This window comes from Hemiscyllium ocellatum, chromosome 4 (genome assembly GCF_020745735.1).
Source record: "Hemiscyllium ocellatum isolate sHemOce1 chromosome 4, sHemOce1.pat.X.cur, whole genome shotgun sequence".
Classification (NCBI taxonomy): Eukaryota; Metazoa; Chordata; class Chondrichthyes; order Orectolobiformes; family Hemiscylliidae; genus Hemiscyllium; species Hemiscyllium ocellatum.
In genome coordinates, this window is record NC_083404.1 from 13,825,442 (window position 1) to 13,843,117 (window position 17,676).

Below are 17,676 nucleotides of genomic sequence, written 5' to 3' on the forward strand. Positions count from 1 at the left end.
TTTTCAATTTAGCTTGGAGACCCCTTATTTTTAAATGGTGTCCCTGAATTCCAGTCTGTACCATTAGGGAGGGGGTTGGTGGAAACAACCTTGTAGTGTCCATCCTGTCAAGTCCCTCAGGATCTTGCATGTTGCAATTAAAGCACATCTCATTGCTTGCTTCAGGTCCAACATGTTTAACTTTCTTCATATGATAAGCTCTTCATACCAGGAGTCAATCAAGTGAACCTTCACTGAACTGCTTCCATCGCAATAGTATCATTTCTTAAATAAGGAGACCAAACTGTATATAATACTCCAGTTATTGTCTCACCAATGTCGGTGTATATCTGTCCAAAGCATTTTTACTTTTATATTCCACTCCCTTTATAAAAAGCATCAACGTTCTAGTTGCCTTACTCATCACTTGCTGTCTCTGCATAATAACTTTTTGTGATTGATGTAACATGGCACTTTGATCTACCTTCGTTCACTCCCAGGAAAAGAGGGACTTCCAGGATTTTGGCTCAGGAGGAAATGGCAATATTGTTCCAAGTAAGGATGGTATGTGGTTTGGAGAGAAACTTGGGGTGGATGCGCCCCCCCTGTATCCTTGTTCTTCTAGATGATAGAGATTGTGGGTTTGAAAGACACAGCCTTGAAATCTATAGTGAGTTATTACAGTGCATCTTGAAGATAGTACACAGAGCTGTCACCATGCGACAATGGGGAAGGGAGTGAATGTTGAAGGTAACGGATTGGTCTCAATGAAGCAGGCTGCTGAGCCTCTTTAGTATTTTGCAACTGCACTCATAGAATCATACAAATCTACGGCACAGGGAAATCAGCCCACTGCAACCACTCGGGTCAAAAACAACCACCCAACTATTCGAATGTCATTTGTCAGCATTTAGGCTGTAGTTTTCCACGTGTCAGCATCTGGATGTTATGAGGGTTTCAGTCTCTATCACCCTCACAGGCAGTGAGTTCAGACTCCCACCATCCTCTGGGCAAGTATCGCATTCTTGACTTTTGCCTGGTAGATGTTGAGTAGACTTTTGGAGGTTAAAATGCGAGACACAGTGGAATTCCCAGCTTTTGACATGATGCAACATCATGTTCGCTGAAAATCAGTGGAGGGAACCTTTCGTCCGACACTGCAGTTTTGAGGATGCTTGCATGCCCCATTGCCACAGACACTCTCCCAGTCACCTTGCTTCTCTCCTGATCATATCCAGTTCTCTCCTAATTGGCTCATGCCTAATGCGGTCCTTTTGCCACCTTGCTGCAGGCTTTTGTCAGTCACGCAGCAGTTCAAGACTCAAAGCCTCTTCCTCAGTAAGTTGCCTAGGGACATCAGTAGGTGTCCAGAGAATTTATTACTTAAGCAATTGAAGAGAGCAAGTCCCTATGTCAGGATGGCCTAAGTCCTGTACAGTACTCTGTGTTCAATTTATGTTGGCTGGTCAGCTGGAAAGAATGGCTAAGTCCTTCTTGTGAATTCTATGACTTTAAATATTAAAGGTGAGCAATTAAAACAGGAAATGTTGGAAATACATATCATTACCATCATTATCTGTAAAGAAGAAAGACAGATTAATATTATGTGTTCACCAGAAACTGGAAGATCCATGATGCTTTTAGTGAAAGTAATAAAGGGTGGAGAGGAAGAGAGGTTATACGTGATATGCCTGTTGGGGTTTTCTGAATAAGTATTCTTCTTATTTATTCAGGAAATGCAGAAAGCACAAAATGACTGTTGCTTAAATGATTTTAGGTTGATGAGCTAATAAATATTCTATAAATGGGAAGACAAGGCGACTTGCTCATTAAAATGTATTTTACACCGGTTTCTCCTTGTGACTTCTAATTAAACTTGTTATTGGTCATAAGGTTATTATTAAACACCGCAAGTCCCTGTAAATATCCACGATTAATACCAGTGGCATCAGTATTTTGATACCAGAAATAGGACACAATTAGAATTGGAGTTGTTTGTGCGCATGATAAATATACCTTTCATGTTAGCATTTAATTGGTGCTAAAATACAAGTATATGTTCATTTTTAATTCTCTGTCACTGCAGATGTTCATTTTTAATCTTCAGTCTCCGATATAAATTGGAGACATCCTACAAGGAATTAGGTCTTCTGGAGCTTGTGTAAGCAGTGGTAAAACTGAGTTGATTAAACTACATTTCACAATCAGTGGATGCTGCTACCTAAATCGGATTTTGTAGTAATAGCTAAGGTCCCACCATCAGGCAAAGAGGGGTTGAAGCCATGCTGGTGTTTTGCAGGTCAGATTTTATCAGCCACTGCCAATTAATTGACAACCACTAACAATGGCTGTTTGTCAATCAGAAGACCAACCATTAAGATGCCTCAGACATGCCTCAGGGAGTGGTGACCATTGCTGGGACTGCACCTGAGACCACGAATGGTTACAGTCCTAAATTCCTAGGTGATGGACCAGACCCTGGTGTCTCGAGGGGACAGCAAGTCACACAGAAATTTCCAATTGACCTCTAACAATTGCCCTTGTTAGATCATTAATGTATGTCAAATGGCATTACAGACCTGAAGCTTTGTCCCAAGTCTCCTGGTTCACATCAGCATCCCTACTTATGAACCAGATCAAACCAATATTTACATAATTCCTTACCTGTGATTTCTCAGTGCTGTGTTTTCCTTTATTCATTCATGGAATATGGACATTACTGGCTAGGCCATCAGTTATTGCCCATCACTGATCACCTTTGGAGGTGGTGAATTGCCTTCTTAACCAATATGTCCATGTGATTAGATTAGATTAGATTAGATTACTTACAGTGTGGAAACAGGCCCTTCGGCCCAACAATTCCACACCGACCCGCCGAAGCGCAACCCACCCATACCCCTACATTTACCCTTTACCCAACACTACGGGCAATTTAGCATGGCCAATTCACCTGACCTGCACATCTTTGTGACTGTGGGAGATCTGGGCACACCCATAATTATGTGAAGGAGGGAATTGTAAAATTGAGTATTGATGGCAGAGGATTGGCTTCTTATAGATGTGGTATCACTCAAGCAGGCTGCTTCATTGCTGGATGGTGTCAGGTTTTTTTAGTGCTATGGAGCTGCTCCAATTCAGCTATGTGGAAAGCATTCCATTACACTCTTGACTTGTGCATTGTAGATGATGGACAGGCTTTACAGAGTCAAGAGATGAGTTACTTGCCACAGCTTTGCCAGCCTCTGACCTGCTCTTGTAGCCACTGTGTTTATGCGATGGGTCCAGTTGAGTTTCTAGTCAATGGAAGCCCCACAGTTTTGATAATAGGGAATTCAGTGATGGTAACACTAATGTATGTCAAGGGACAGTGATTAGATTCTCTCTTATTGAAGACAGTCATTGCCTGGCATCCTTGAAAAGTTCTAATAAATTTGTTCACCATTATTTCCTCTTTGTTAATCTCTCCATGTTGAGTCTGGCAAATGCTGCTTCTGGTTTCTGGGTGTGCTGCTGTTAAACATTTCATAAAGGATTCTGGGATTTTCACTCTTACTGATGTCAGGCTTATCAGTCTATAATTCCCTATTTTCTCTCTACCTCCTTTTTAAAATATTAGTTACAATAGTCACCTCTAATCCATAGAATCTTTCAGGGTCTATAGAGTTGTGAATTGTTTTTGGGTCGCTTCCTTAAGTGATCCTAAAACAGGATATAGATTTTCGGACCTAAGGGATTTATTGGCCTTTAATCCCATTAATTTCCCCAGCCCTATTTCCCTACTAATACTGATATCCTTCAGTTTCGCGCTTTCATTAGACCCGGTGTTTCCTGTCATTCACGTTATTTATGTTCTTTATGACCTCCCTTGTCAAGAGAGGCCAAAATCTGCACTTAATTGGTCTGCCATATCTTTGTTCCCCATTATAACATCTGTTTCTGACTGTAAGGAACCTACATTTGCTTTCACTAATCCTATTCTCTTCACATACCTGTAGAGGCTTTTACAATCACTTTATACGTTCCCCACAAATTCACTCTCATTCTCTAGTTTTTCCTACCTTAATTGATCTGTTTGTCTTCCCTTGCTGTAATCTATACTGCTCACAATCCTCAGGTCTGCTGTTCTTTTTGGCCAATTAGAATGCCTCTTCCTTTGATCTCATACTATCCCTTATTTCCTTTGTTAGCCATGCCCATTTTAGTTTTGCTACCAACTATTGCTGCAGTATTTAAGCATTTGCCATTGCCTATCCACTGCCATCCCTTGCAGTAACTCTCACCAATTTATAATTGCCAGCTTAAGCCTCATACCATTGTAGTTCTGTTTATTTAAGTTCAGGATCTTAGTCTTGGAATCAACTATGCCACTCTCCACCTGACTGAAAAATTCCATCATATTATGATCACTCTTCCCTAAGGGACCTTGCGCAGCTGGATTGCTAATTATTACATTCTTATTTCGCAATAAGTAGTTAGCTCCTCAAAACATTGATCCAGAAAACCATCTCATATACCCTCCAGGAATTCCTCCTCTACGGTTTTGTTACTGATTTGATTTACTCAATCTTTAGGCAGATTAAAGTCACCCATCATTAAGCTGTAATTGCTTGCAGATCTAATTTCTTTTTCAATCCCTTCTTCAATGTGGCCATTACAGATTGGGGGGAATCTAGACACAAACAGCACTATTGTTTCTGTCCTTTGTTGTCTCTGAGCTCCATCTATAGGAATTCCATTTCGCTGAAGCTAATACCATTCCTCACTATTTGATTAATGCCTTCTTTAACCACCAAAGCTACCATACCTCCTTTTCCTCTTTGTCTGTCGAATCTAAAAACTGGATATACAGCTCCTATCCTTGGTCACCTTGCAACCATGTCTCAATAATCTGAACTGTGTTATATCCATTTATACCAACTTGTGTGATTGATCCATCCACTTTATTGTGAGTGACAAGGCCTTAAGTCTTTCCTTCTTAAAATATTCAGCACTGTGTCTTGAATTCTCTGCCTGTCACTTTTCTCATTTCCAATTCTGTAATTTTGACTTTGCCCTTGTTTCCCTATCCACTGTCTGCCAGTTTAGTTCATTTTATTTTGAACCCTCCCCCACTATCAAATACTTCCCCTAAGAACCAATTCCTGTCCTACCCTTGTCATCAATTGCTGGATTCTCCCATGTTGGTCATGGCCAATGTCCAGCATTTATATGACATGACTGTTACCCTGCACTGGGAGGAGGTTTCTTCTAGTGCTCTTCAGTTCATTGGAACTCAAATGTTTGTGTAGCAGAAGAAGCAGGTGAATCAGTATCTGATATTGTAGGATCTGTACATTGGACAGTCCACATCTGAACTGCACTGGGATTGGTATTGTTGTGAACTGCATTAATTATGAAAGTAGAGAGGGCCTTAAACTAAACAATACAGAGGAGGGAGGGAGACGCATCAAGCTTGGGTAAATGTAACAAATTAAGGGTTCAAGTCAAGACGGAAGATCAAAATGCAGATATGGAAAAGGAAGATCAGGGAACGGCAGCAAAGGACAACAAGAACCAACTTAAAATATACCAGCATCCAATCCTGGATGTTGCAAAAATAACAAAAAGAATGCTAGGCACTCTATCTGGAAGCATGAAGCATTCATTAACAAAGGAAGCTAGTTGGTAGCACACATCGAGGTGTGTAACTATCATCTACTAGCCACCACAGAAATGTGAAACAAAAGCCAAAATTGCTGGAAAAGCTCCGCACCTGTGGAGAGAAAGCAGAGTTAATATTTTGTGTCCAGTCCCCTTTCCTCAGCACAGAAATGTGACTACAGCATAACAAGGATTGAGTTTGGAATATTAAGGGACATGTGATATTCTAGAAGAATAGGAAGTTAGATAAAGGTGGAGGAGTAGCATTCTTAATCAAACATGGTACTGGCACAATACTTAGGGATGTCCTTCTTTAAAGAAATATCGGGTGCTTATAATAAAAGGATTGCAATCTGAATAATGATTTTAAGATACATAAAACTAGAAAAGTCAGATTAGTAAAGTAGTCACAATAAGGAATTCATGAAATGCTTTACAGATATTTTTGTGAAGTATCACATTCTGGGACTGACCCGACAGCAACCTACACATGACTTGATCCTGTCTAATGTGAGACGATTAATGAAAAGCCCTGGAATAAAGGCACTCTGGGGCAGTAGCAATCATAATATGACTGAAGTTTACATATAGTTTGAAATAGAGAAGAATAGATCTAAACTAAGTATTTTAAAAAGACAGAGCTGGTTGAAGTGAACCTCAAAGGTAGGCTAAGAGATAGATCAGTAGAACAACAGTAGCAGACATTTAAGATAATATTTCATTACACTCAGACCCAGTACATGCCCATACAAAGGAAAATTCTAAGGGGAGAACAAATGGTTAAGTGAGTAAGTTAAAGGGAGCCTCAAGTTTAAGGTAAAAGCGTATACTTGTGTAAAGGTGAGAGGCAGTCAGATAACTGGTCAGAATACATAAAAAGGGCAGAAAATATCTAAGTTAATCTGTCCAAGTAAACTAGAGAAAGCTAATTAGAAATGCAAAAACAGGTACCAAGAGTTTCTATAGAAATCTGAAAAGGAAAAAAGCAAATCAAGTAATTGTTTGCCTTCTAGAAATGTTCATAGAAGATAGTAAAAGAACAGTGGATATAATAAATAAACATCTTGGTTCTGTTTTCACAAAAGATGACACAAACATCTCCCAGCACGACCTGAAGAAAAGGGGAAGGAGGAGAAAAGCTTGGTGAAATTATAATCATCTGAGGAAGTGGTACTGAGCCAACTGATGGCAATGCAGCTAAATGAGTCTTTGGATCCAGATAGACATCATTCTCGAGTCAGAAGTGTTCTGAAGCAACATCACTGGATCTGAAATGTTAACTCTGCTTTCTCTCCACAGATGCTGCCAGACCTTGCTGAGTTTCTCCAGTAATTTCTGTTTTAGTTCCTTTAAACTTTTTCAATTCATGTAGAATTTCAAACTCCTACTATGGCTATTGTGGCCTTGGTGAACCTGGCTGTTTCCAAGGATCTACTGGGAGCCTCTGTGGGATCTCTTGGTTGTTATCCCATAAATAAATCAAATCTGGTACTGATCTATTTTGTACCACGTCACACCAGGCCATCTCATTTCCCCATAACCAGAACAAAGTGAATGCTAGTGGTTCATGCAGTTTCACATTAAGAGATAACTGTGGAGTCACCAAAACATAAACCTGCTGCAGCCCAGGCAGTAGAATTTGCCAATGTAGTTGGTGCAGGGCATTATGAATTGCATTTAGATCTCATAGAAGGGCTATTTCATGATAAGGCAGACTTCATCAACACAAAATGATTCCATTTGGTTAATATATAAGTCATCTGTGGCCACATTTTAAAAGAGTGCATCATGATGCCTAAATTTCTGAGAACCTGAGATTCTTAAGTTGCATCACTTCCATAAGCATCCACTCCCTCCATCACTGACGCTCAGTAGTAGCAGTATGTACTATCCACCAGATGCACTGCAGAAATTCGCCCGAGATCTTTCAACAGCACCTTCGAAATCAACGACCACCTCATGTAAAATCACAAACTTCTGCTGTGGCTAATGTGGCCTTGGTGAACCTGGCTGCTTCCAAGGATCCACTGGGGGCCTCAATGGGATCTCTCGATCTTATACCCACAAATGAATCAAGTCTGGTACTTATCTAGTTTGTCCCAGATCGCACCAGTTCACGCCCTGGATGGCCTAGGGCAGCAGGTAGATGGTAACATCACTACCTACATTCCTCTCCAAGTCACTCAAAATTCCTAACTTGGAAATGCATGATCATTTCTCCTCTGTCACTGGAAGCTACTCCCTAATAGCATTCCGAGCTGAGCTACTACACAGAGACTGCAGCAGTTGAATTGAATTGAATTGAATTTATTGTCACCTGTACTGAGGCACAGTGAAAAGCTATGGCTTGTGAGCAATACAGGCAGATCACTGAGTTAAGCAGCATAGATAAACAGTGGCAAAAACAAAAACACAAGTACAGGTGAACATTAAGAGTTTGTGAGTCCATTCAGTATTCTAACAACAGTAGGGTAGAAACTGTTGCGAAAAAGGCTGGTGCATGTGCTCAGGCTTCTGTACCTTCTCCCAGATGGTAGAGGTTGTAGGAAAGCATTGCCAGGGTGGGATGGATCTTTGAGAATGGTGGCAGCCTTTCCTTGACAGCGGGCCTGGTAGATGGATTCTATAGATGGGAGAACGGCCTTTGTATTTGTTCAAGAAGGTAGCTCATCACTCAACCTTCTCAAGGGCAACTCGGCACGGGCAATAAATGCTGGCCCAGCCAATTATGCCCATGCCCTGTGTGTGAATAAATAAATAACTCCCATGTTTCTGATCCATTTCAAGAGACAGGTGCTTAGCAAAGATAGCTACCGGGAGACAATCATGTTCAATAACTGCTATGTGACGCTCTGACTAAGTCCAACTTTAGATTCAATGCAGTCCATTCCATAAAGGAGCTAACGACCTGTGTTACTGAGGTGGCTTCAGAAGCTTTTCTTTCTTGTTTACCTCGCATCATGTGATGGGCCATTCGTGGTTGACAACACTTGACCTGACACGTGTCAGGCCTTATCCATGGCACTGACAACACAAATCCCAGAAGGTGCCAGCCGTGGTGAGTTCCATCCTTTCTTGGTGAGTGTACGATCACACAAAGACAGCCCAGTAGAGAAGTGGGGCATACACAATGAGGTAAGCAGCAAAGAACTGTGTGAAATAGGTTTTATAGGGAGAAACCTCTGACACTTCCTGAAGTTGGCACTTAGCCAATTTTTGGCAAAATTCAACTCATTGTTTTTCTTTGATAAGATTGCTTTATGTTTTGGTTACTCCACAGTTAGCTCTTAATGTGAAACTGTGCACGAACCACTAGCATTCATTATGTCCATGTGAGCAGTTTAGTATTGAGTGCTGATCTCAAAAGCACCTGGAATGATCTTTATGATTGAGATTAAGTGTGTTTATGTAGTTTACCATTTCCTTGCAATGGAAACTGTTGCACACAGTAAATAGCCACATCACTTCTAGATTCCTTTCCCTGTCTAATTAAAACAGGAACTGATTTTCTGTCTAATCTTTCACTGAAAGGGAAATTACAGAAATAAATAATGCTTTGTTATTCTTTCTAAGAGGTGGAGTTTATTTGAGGGCAACAGAATGGGGTAAAACAGGGGCTTCTGGTCCAAATAAACATCATGGCTGTTCCACAAAGCCAAGTTCTTGTTTGTGATCGTATTGAACCTGTGGTTGTTGTATTTTATAGGGAGATGTTTGCAGTTGTGAACCATCTACACTGTGGCAGCCTGTTCCAGGCTTCATCTACCTAGCTGTCCAATGGGATTACTATAAATTTCACAGCAGTCTGTCAGCCACTGAACACAAATTTGTATTCCTGGATATAAGATTGCTCCCTTCCTCCTGTCCTAGCTATGATTGCTGTCAGAGTGTTAGAGCACATATTAGCATTTTATTTTCTGTCTTGACCAGATCATAATTAGTGAAGAAAACAGATGAATAGCAATTCAGTCAGAAACAGAGGAGACCATGTCGTTGTAATTGAGTAGCTTAAGGAATGCAGTTTAGTAAACATCACCGCCTGCTGCTATTAAACATGTAACATGACATAATCAGTTTGATTTTGTTTGCATGTTCTCTCACCCAAAATTCATAATTAAATCATATTTTTCTGGTCCCATTGGATTCCTATTACATGCCGTGGATAAATTAACAGGGCTTGCAGCCCCCATTAAAACTATTAAGATTGCAAGCAGGTAGTTTCAAGGGCATGCTGAATTAATCGCAGGAGGCTGGTTAACAAGAGGTTATTGAGTGACTTCGGAGTGTCAATTTGGGTCATATGTCTGGAGGTGATGGCTGTGCATGTGTTCCCTTTTCTAGGCTACTATCTGATTCTAACTGCATGTACTTTGAATAGGGTTGTTGCACAGAAGGGAAAATAAATGGTACATATTCTTAGTTTGAACCATATTTATTAATAAATTGCAAATCAAAGGAAATCTAAATTATTTAGAGTGCATTTGTATGTCATAATCTTCAACTTCTTTCGCATAGTGCTTTTTCATTATCTCATGATTTAGGGTGGCCTGGTGGCTCAGTGGTTAACACTGCTGCCTTATAGTGCCAGGGGCCCAGATTCAATTCCAGCCTCAGGTGACTGTCTGTGCGGAGTTTGTGCATTCTTCCTGCGTCTGCAGGGGTTGGCTGCGGTTTCCTCCCACAATCCAAAGATGTGTATGTCAGGTGAGTTGGCCATACTAAATTGCCCATAGTGTTAGGTGCATTAGTCAGGGGTAAATATAGGGTAAGGGAATGGATCTGGATGGGTTACTCATCAGAGGGACGGTGTGGACTTGTTGGGCTGAAGGGCCTGTTTCCACACTGTAGGGAATCTAATCTCATCATTACAATTTGTCTAATGTCAAATATTTTATTACGATTTTCAATTTTGATGTAAACAATAGATGTCTACAATTGGTGGTGCAAGACAGGCATAACTGTGCATTGTATTCTTTTTCCAACATTAGTTTCTTAAATAAAGATTTGAAAAGGTGTAAATAATAATCTTTGCTATAAAGCTGAAGGTGAATTCTCCAGTTGTGTTTGTTTGCTTAAGGAAAGCTAATTCTTTCTGCCATTGGGAGTGAACAAGCTGGATTACTCTGACACTTGGATTTGCAGAGATTTACTATTAACAATTCCTGATTTTCATCCATCCCATCGTATCCATCATTTTTAATCACGCAAAAGGCAGCACTACTTTATCACTGCAGTTGGAAAGAAAGGGTTCATGTTAGAGTGAGTGACATGAGGAATATAAATTGAAAATAATCATCAAGGAAATTTAATATTTAGTCCGCAGCTCCAATGGGTTTGTGATGCTCATTTGGAACAATGATCTGCCAGAATCCTAATGCTGAAATAATGTGTGTTCTTCCTATAGGATCTCAATGTCTTTTTATGCATAACAAAAACTGCTAACCTTTAAGGTAGGACATGCCGATTTTTCATATCAAAACAAAGTTTGAGAGTGTGTTAACTATATCTTTCATTTTCTAAGATATTTGCTGTGCTCTGTTTTTGTTGATGCATGTCAGTGCAAAATAGTTAAACAACACTAAATCTAAAAAGAAACCTGAACACCGTTGCTGTAATGATACAATGCCACATTGGGCCCTCTGCGACAGCTCTAATGACATTTGGGTATGATCTGATATTTATTGATATATACCTTAAACAAATCTTCATTGATTATTTTCCTTCATGATAATTTTTCTTGTTGCCTCCCCTCCAACAGATTGTATAGACAACTTAAAGCGTTTAATATTTTAATGTGATTCTTCATTAATACTTTATGTTATTTGATTGGCAAAACCAGTGTATGCTTTATGCACAAAGCTATATTAAAAATGGTCAACTCTGGAAACCTTGTTTGCCTGAGTTGGAGAGAGAGACCTTTTTAAAGAATGAATGCCTCATTGCTTTTGAGAAACCCCATCTATCAAATGATACCATATAGATCATTTTTCCAAGCGAACCATTTAATTCTATATGATATAATTGCTGCATCATAGGACACAAATATTCTAACTTAGAGGATTCAATTTAACATATATAAAATCGTTTAAAATATATAATAACAATAACATACTTTTTTCAGCAACCGCTTGAAAACAGAATTACTGAGCATTCAATTTTCTAAGCAAAGCTCTGATTTTCAATGAGCAGTTTTGTGGACATGAGATAGACCCAACAAAGAAGATTTGGAAGCTTGGCTCTCTAGTCTTTCTGGCCAGCTACAGTGGACTGTGCTTGCTCAGTCGATGTTCATTTCTCTTTCGAAGTCATTTTGTATTTTCGTTCTTTTTTGTTCAAGCTGTCTCTCTAAAACAAGGCTTCCAACTTTGGTGCATCCAGTCAACCAGTGAAAATACCTGGCAGCAATTGTCATCAATTTAATGCAGAGCTAAAAGTTTTCTTGTTTGCAGTGTATAAAACTATTCACATACATTTTACATAAGAAACACAATTAGATCATAGAAAATGTGTTATGGTATGAACAAAAGCACATATTAAAGCAATTACATGCTCAGCAGAAATCATGCCAGTTATTATATTAGAGAACTGCTCTTCTCTCACTACTGATGGTGCAATGAGGACTGAAGCATTCAGATAGGGATGAAACCATGTGAAAAATAGGATTATGGAGTATTAATGAATTCAACAGATAAATCTATAAATGAATAATTTTATAAAATAATGTATACAGAAGATAATATTCATATTGTGGTGGTCAAAAGGAAAAGAGAGTTATTTGTTTATCCTTGTGATTATTTTCTCTTCTTATTTTATTCTTTCTCTGTCACCTATGTAGCATTCTAAGGCAGAAAAGATATTCAGTCAACCAGCTCCCATCTCTATGATCTGTCACTATGAGGTGGGTGAAAATGGGTAGAATTAATCACCTACAGGTCTCCTCTCTACACATGGGGAAGAATTCTGAATACCCTAACCACAGCTCTGGTGTAGATTGGTTCGGTAAGTCATCATAAACAAACTACAACTTCACGGCACAAGCGTTGGTATCAAAGCACTGCACCAATTCATTGTCTAAGTAATAGAATTTTGATGTTGGAAATTTTAAATTCAATAGTCTTACAGGATTCCACCAAGCCCAATTAAATATAAAGTAAACCATTTATATCTTTCAATGTATTCTGTTTTTAAAAATTGCTTTTTGATGTATGCCTTCTTGTTAATCATACTGGCAATGATCACTTCTTGCTACGTGATTTGTAAAAACCAGTATTACAAAATACATATCAGTGCAATTTGTTAATAGTTGAAATTTTTGATCAGAAGTAAAATGAAGCTCTAATTCGTCTAAAATTTGCTGCATTAGGAATCACAGTTTTAAATAAAGAACTTACATGTAGATCTATCAATCTAGTATAGAAATATAGCTTTTTTCTAAGAACAAGGCTTATTAGCAATATTTTCAGCAAGTCAAAATTATTCTGAAAGGTAACAGATTGCTCCTTAAAATTCCAAAATACTACTGACAAATACTGTAACACAAAACAAGGACTATCTGGTAACAATTAAGCTAGGTATTTTGGTGGAAACCACTATTAAATTAGACATTTTCATTTTAAAATGCATTTTATTATTTTGCAGAATATGTAAAATGAAAATCAAAACCTGTAACTAGTTTCACAAATTACATCCCTTCAAAAATATTTCATTTTTTACTAGACCGATTCTAAAGCTCTGTGACTAAATTTGAGTTAAATATTTTTTGTAGTATTTAAATACACTCAATGTACATGCTCTTGGAAGAATATTTCATCTAGTTCTGTATATTCTCATTCTAATTTCAACAAGAAAACATAGTTTAACATTTAGAAACACCACATTGCTAGTAAATGTATAGATCTAGCTTTTTAATTGCAGTTACCATTTAGACTTTTAGATGTTAGACTCTGGTAAGTACAATCAAAATATTTCTTTCAATCTGCAGTGGATCTGTAAAATTACTCATGAAACAAACATGTCACACAGTCAGGAGCAAAACATTTTTTTGTGAGATAGAAATAAAGAGTTAAGATTACAATTTTATTATTCAACTGAAAGCACCTCACCAACAATCGATATTATAAAGCTTTTTCAAATGTAGTTTGAAACTATTTATTTTTATTGCCTTATACATATCCGTTAAGAAAACTATAACATGATGAGAATTATGTAAGGAAACAGAACAATATGATAGTTCTCTCAGAAAGCTAGCATAATTGTGGTTGGTCAAATCATCACGTTCTGGAATTCAATGATTTGGGAAATAAATAACCAATCTAAGACGTATTCTTTATGAAATAGAAAGCTCCTGTAAAATCTCTATAGTTAGTTTAAAAGCATTGTCTTTCATTATGGAACCAAAACTAGGAGAAATTTTTCGTCAAGCATTATCTAAAGATCTAATTATAAAAATAATAACTTTGTTTGATATTTCCAAATGTTAACCATTTGTAAAGTTTAAATTTACTGGCTGATTTCAGGCTTTTAGATGTATTGTGTGCTTGCAACTACATGAATACTTTGATATTAACTTATTGATTGTGATATTTAATATAGAATATTGTACAACAATTTCATCATTTCAATAATTTCTCAATTTTAATTCTGTAATTTCTTGTTAGCGATATAAAATATTACTATACTGGTGATTTTGGATGGTTTATATGGGTATGGGGCCTTTTCTTTAATATGGTTCACATAATAAGCATTTATAAGCATTATATATTTTACTTGGGGTGCATGACATTAGTCACTATTTTTTAAGGTTCAGTCAGATGATTTTAAGTGTAATTATTTAATCAATGTGGAATGTGTCATTTCTATATTCTTGTAGTTGATTATAAATCAAATATCTGAGCTCTTGGTGGATCTGCTTAAAATGTTAAAAGCATAACTAACTTTATTTTTTCTTTGATGTCCTGTTATATTCCAGTATATTCTTGAAGCAGATTCTGAATCAGTTAATGATTCTCCTCCATGAGATGTAAAAATACCTCACAAATGTAATGAAGATTGTCTCTGGTTCCACCATGAAGAATTTCTGCAAAACTTTTCTTCATGTCTTCTACCTTGCTGAAGTTATTTGTATATTTATTTCAAATCTGTAATTAATAACTGGAGGCTGTGTGTTTTGAGTGAGAAGTTAGATAATGTGGCCATTGTTTTCAGGCTTGAAATTCGTCTCCAATTTCAGACCAGTAGGTGGCACTCTAAGCCAGGTCATCTCCATTATATTCAATTTATGTCCTGTGCATATGGATGTAGGTCAGGATGGATATTAGCATTCTTACAAGGCAGGACCTTGTGTACAGCAAGGCAGACTATACTGGTATTGAGAAATGCAAGGAGCAAGTCAGATTAGCAAAATCTCTTTCAAAGAGTGTTCCTACCTTTAGATTTTCAATAATAGGGGTTTCATTAGATCTAATAAAAGCATCCTTTTTGACTTATTCATCATTATGAGTATTAACATTTTGAGAATGTAAGAACACTTATGAGAGGTTTTCATGATCCATTTTTTGTATACTAAATCACAGATTTTTAAATAAATAGATATAATCAAAAATGAAAAGTTAGAATGAGAACAAAAGTAACTTGTTCCCTGATTTTTCTTCATATCATTTTCATTTTACTTCCTTGACATTTTCCAAGAGAAATTTGACCAGTTTAATGTAATTGTTACTGTTGCTGAAGAATTGATATAGGGAAATTATCTTTTAAGTAGGTCAGATATTGAATTTTTTTTTAATGCATTCTGAGAGGAAAATCACAAATTACATATGAATTCTCATCAGTGGGGGTTTTATTCACTTTGATGGAATCCTTTAACCATTTTCCACCAAATATACTGCAGCAATATTTTTCCAGGGCATAAAATGTGATTTCTGATGTTCTGAAACTGACCTTCAGCTTTCACAGAGCACCGTTTTCAATATCCAGCTGAAATCACTCAATCTATTCCACAACATGTTACATTAAATAAGTATTTCAAAAAGATTGGTATCTGGGACAACCGTTAGTATCACTGTAATTTAAATAGTTTCTTGTTTGGTGACTTTCCAAATAATCATCCACACACTATTAAGTTGGAAGACCCAATCACTGGAACAATGGCCAGTGTCAGATGAAAATGGGACGGTTTCAGACATGATGATCTATGACAGTGCCCAGAAGTCTGATGAATCATGAAAGCATATGATGTAGATACTTGGACTGCTCAGCTGCAGTAACCAAATCTGTTGTTTAATGTGGTGCCATTTACTCTATTTATTTGTGATAAAAAGAAAATTATATTTGTTTGTGGAGCAGATTACCAAAGCTTCTCAAAGAATTTCAATTCATTATCCTGCGTCTAAATCATGCAATAATGGATGATAATATTTTAAAAATGCAATAACCATAATAATTAGAATTGCAACCAAATTAATCTCTTTAATTCTGTTGCAAGTCCTTTTGATCCTTAGGCAGTTTAATATTCCTATATAATTCATTAGGGCAGGAAGTGAATAAAACAGTGGATTATGTTTTGTGGCAAATAAAACTTCAATATATTATATTCACACTCATACAAAGAATTAAGAGTATTTGAATGCGAGTCTCCTAGTACCCCCTGATAAGATTTATCTTCACTGATGATGTTGACAATTGTTGTTTTCCTGCTCATGTAAATCCATATTTTTATGGCAAACAATTTTAACTCTTAGATTAATTGTTGGTTACTACTGATTTTATGAACATTGTGTAAAGTGGTGGCAGTTTTGGGTATCTAACCAAATTATCCCTCAAGTCCTTAATTTAAGAACAAACAATTGATGCTGATATTTTATTCATTTTGTACAACAGAGAAGAGAATTCGTACAAAGAACAATGTATAATTATTGATATGAAATAAGTCAGACTGTGGAAAGTATGCCCTAATAACTGAAAAAAAAATGGACTGGTGGTGCTTTATTTTGAATCCATAATGTGAGCTTAACTTCACTGATGTTGAAACCAAAAAAAAAGCATTTTCTCTACATAAAACTAACAAACCAGTTTGAGAGATTTTCTTGATATTAAAATCACCTAACATATTCTGAAAAAACCTTGCACGTATAAATATTTCAAATGTTTTCCAGATCTATGTGTTTTTTCTTCCTTTGATGGCAAAGAATGAAAGATTATTACAATCATTGTTTCAGATATGCATAATTTGATTTCAAAAAGCCCTTAAAATGTGTTATTTTTGTATCTTTTGGAATTTTTTGTTGCAAGTATTTTACGTTGTAGATCGGGAAAAGACCTTTCGAGTATATAGATTGTAGAATAAATTTAAAATAGGTTGTTGGGCCTCTTGTTTACAGCATACTCTGTGTGTGTGTGTGGTTTCTTCATGTTTTAGTGATGGGTTAGTGTTGAAGAAATAGGCTTGATGACTGTTTAGTGTATCATTCACCAAACTATAAACTGTTATTGTGTGTCTTCCTATTCGAAATTTAAATACATCTTTTGTCTCCAAACGGACTAAATATCACCTCACTTACACCAGGGCTGAACTACTTGCATGAAATTTAACATTTAGATTTTTAATTCTAAAACCAAACTCCATTCCGCATTGTCTGGGATAAAGCATTAATGTTTCTTATTGGTATGCCGTTCAAAGTATTTAGAAAGGTAAACCAGTTCACTATTTATAACATAAAACTATTTTAAACCCATGCACTGCAATAAAGACAATGTCAGAAATCTAAACAAGACACTTGTAAATACAAAGTATGAGAGTAACACAAGATTCTGATGCTTCTAGTATCTAAGCAGCCAAAAGCACAACAGTGGTCACAAAGCAAATTGAAATTGAAGGTTACATTCTTGTAGACTTTATCTTAAAGCAGTAAAACAAGTAACTGCAACTACAGCTGAGGGTATTGATTTTGTAATTTCAGCAAATTAAGAACAAGACAGGAAACCTATTAAACCTTTACACTGATCGCCATTGGTATTTTTTTTTGGTGATACTAGGATTGACATTTTAAACCAGTCACA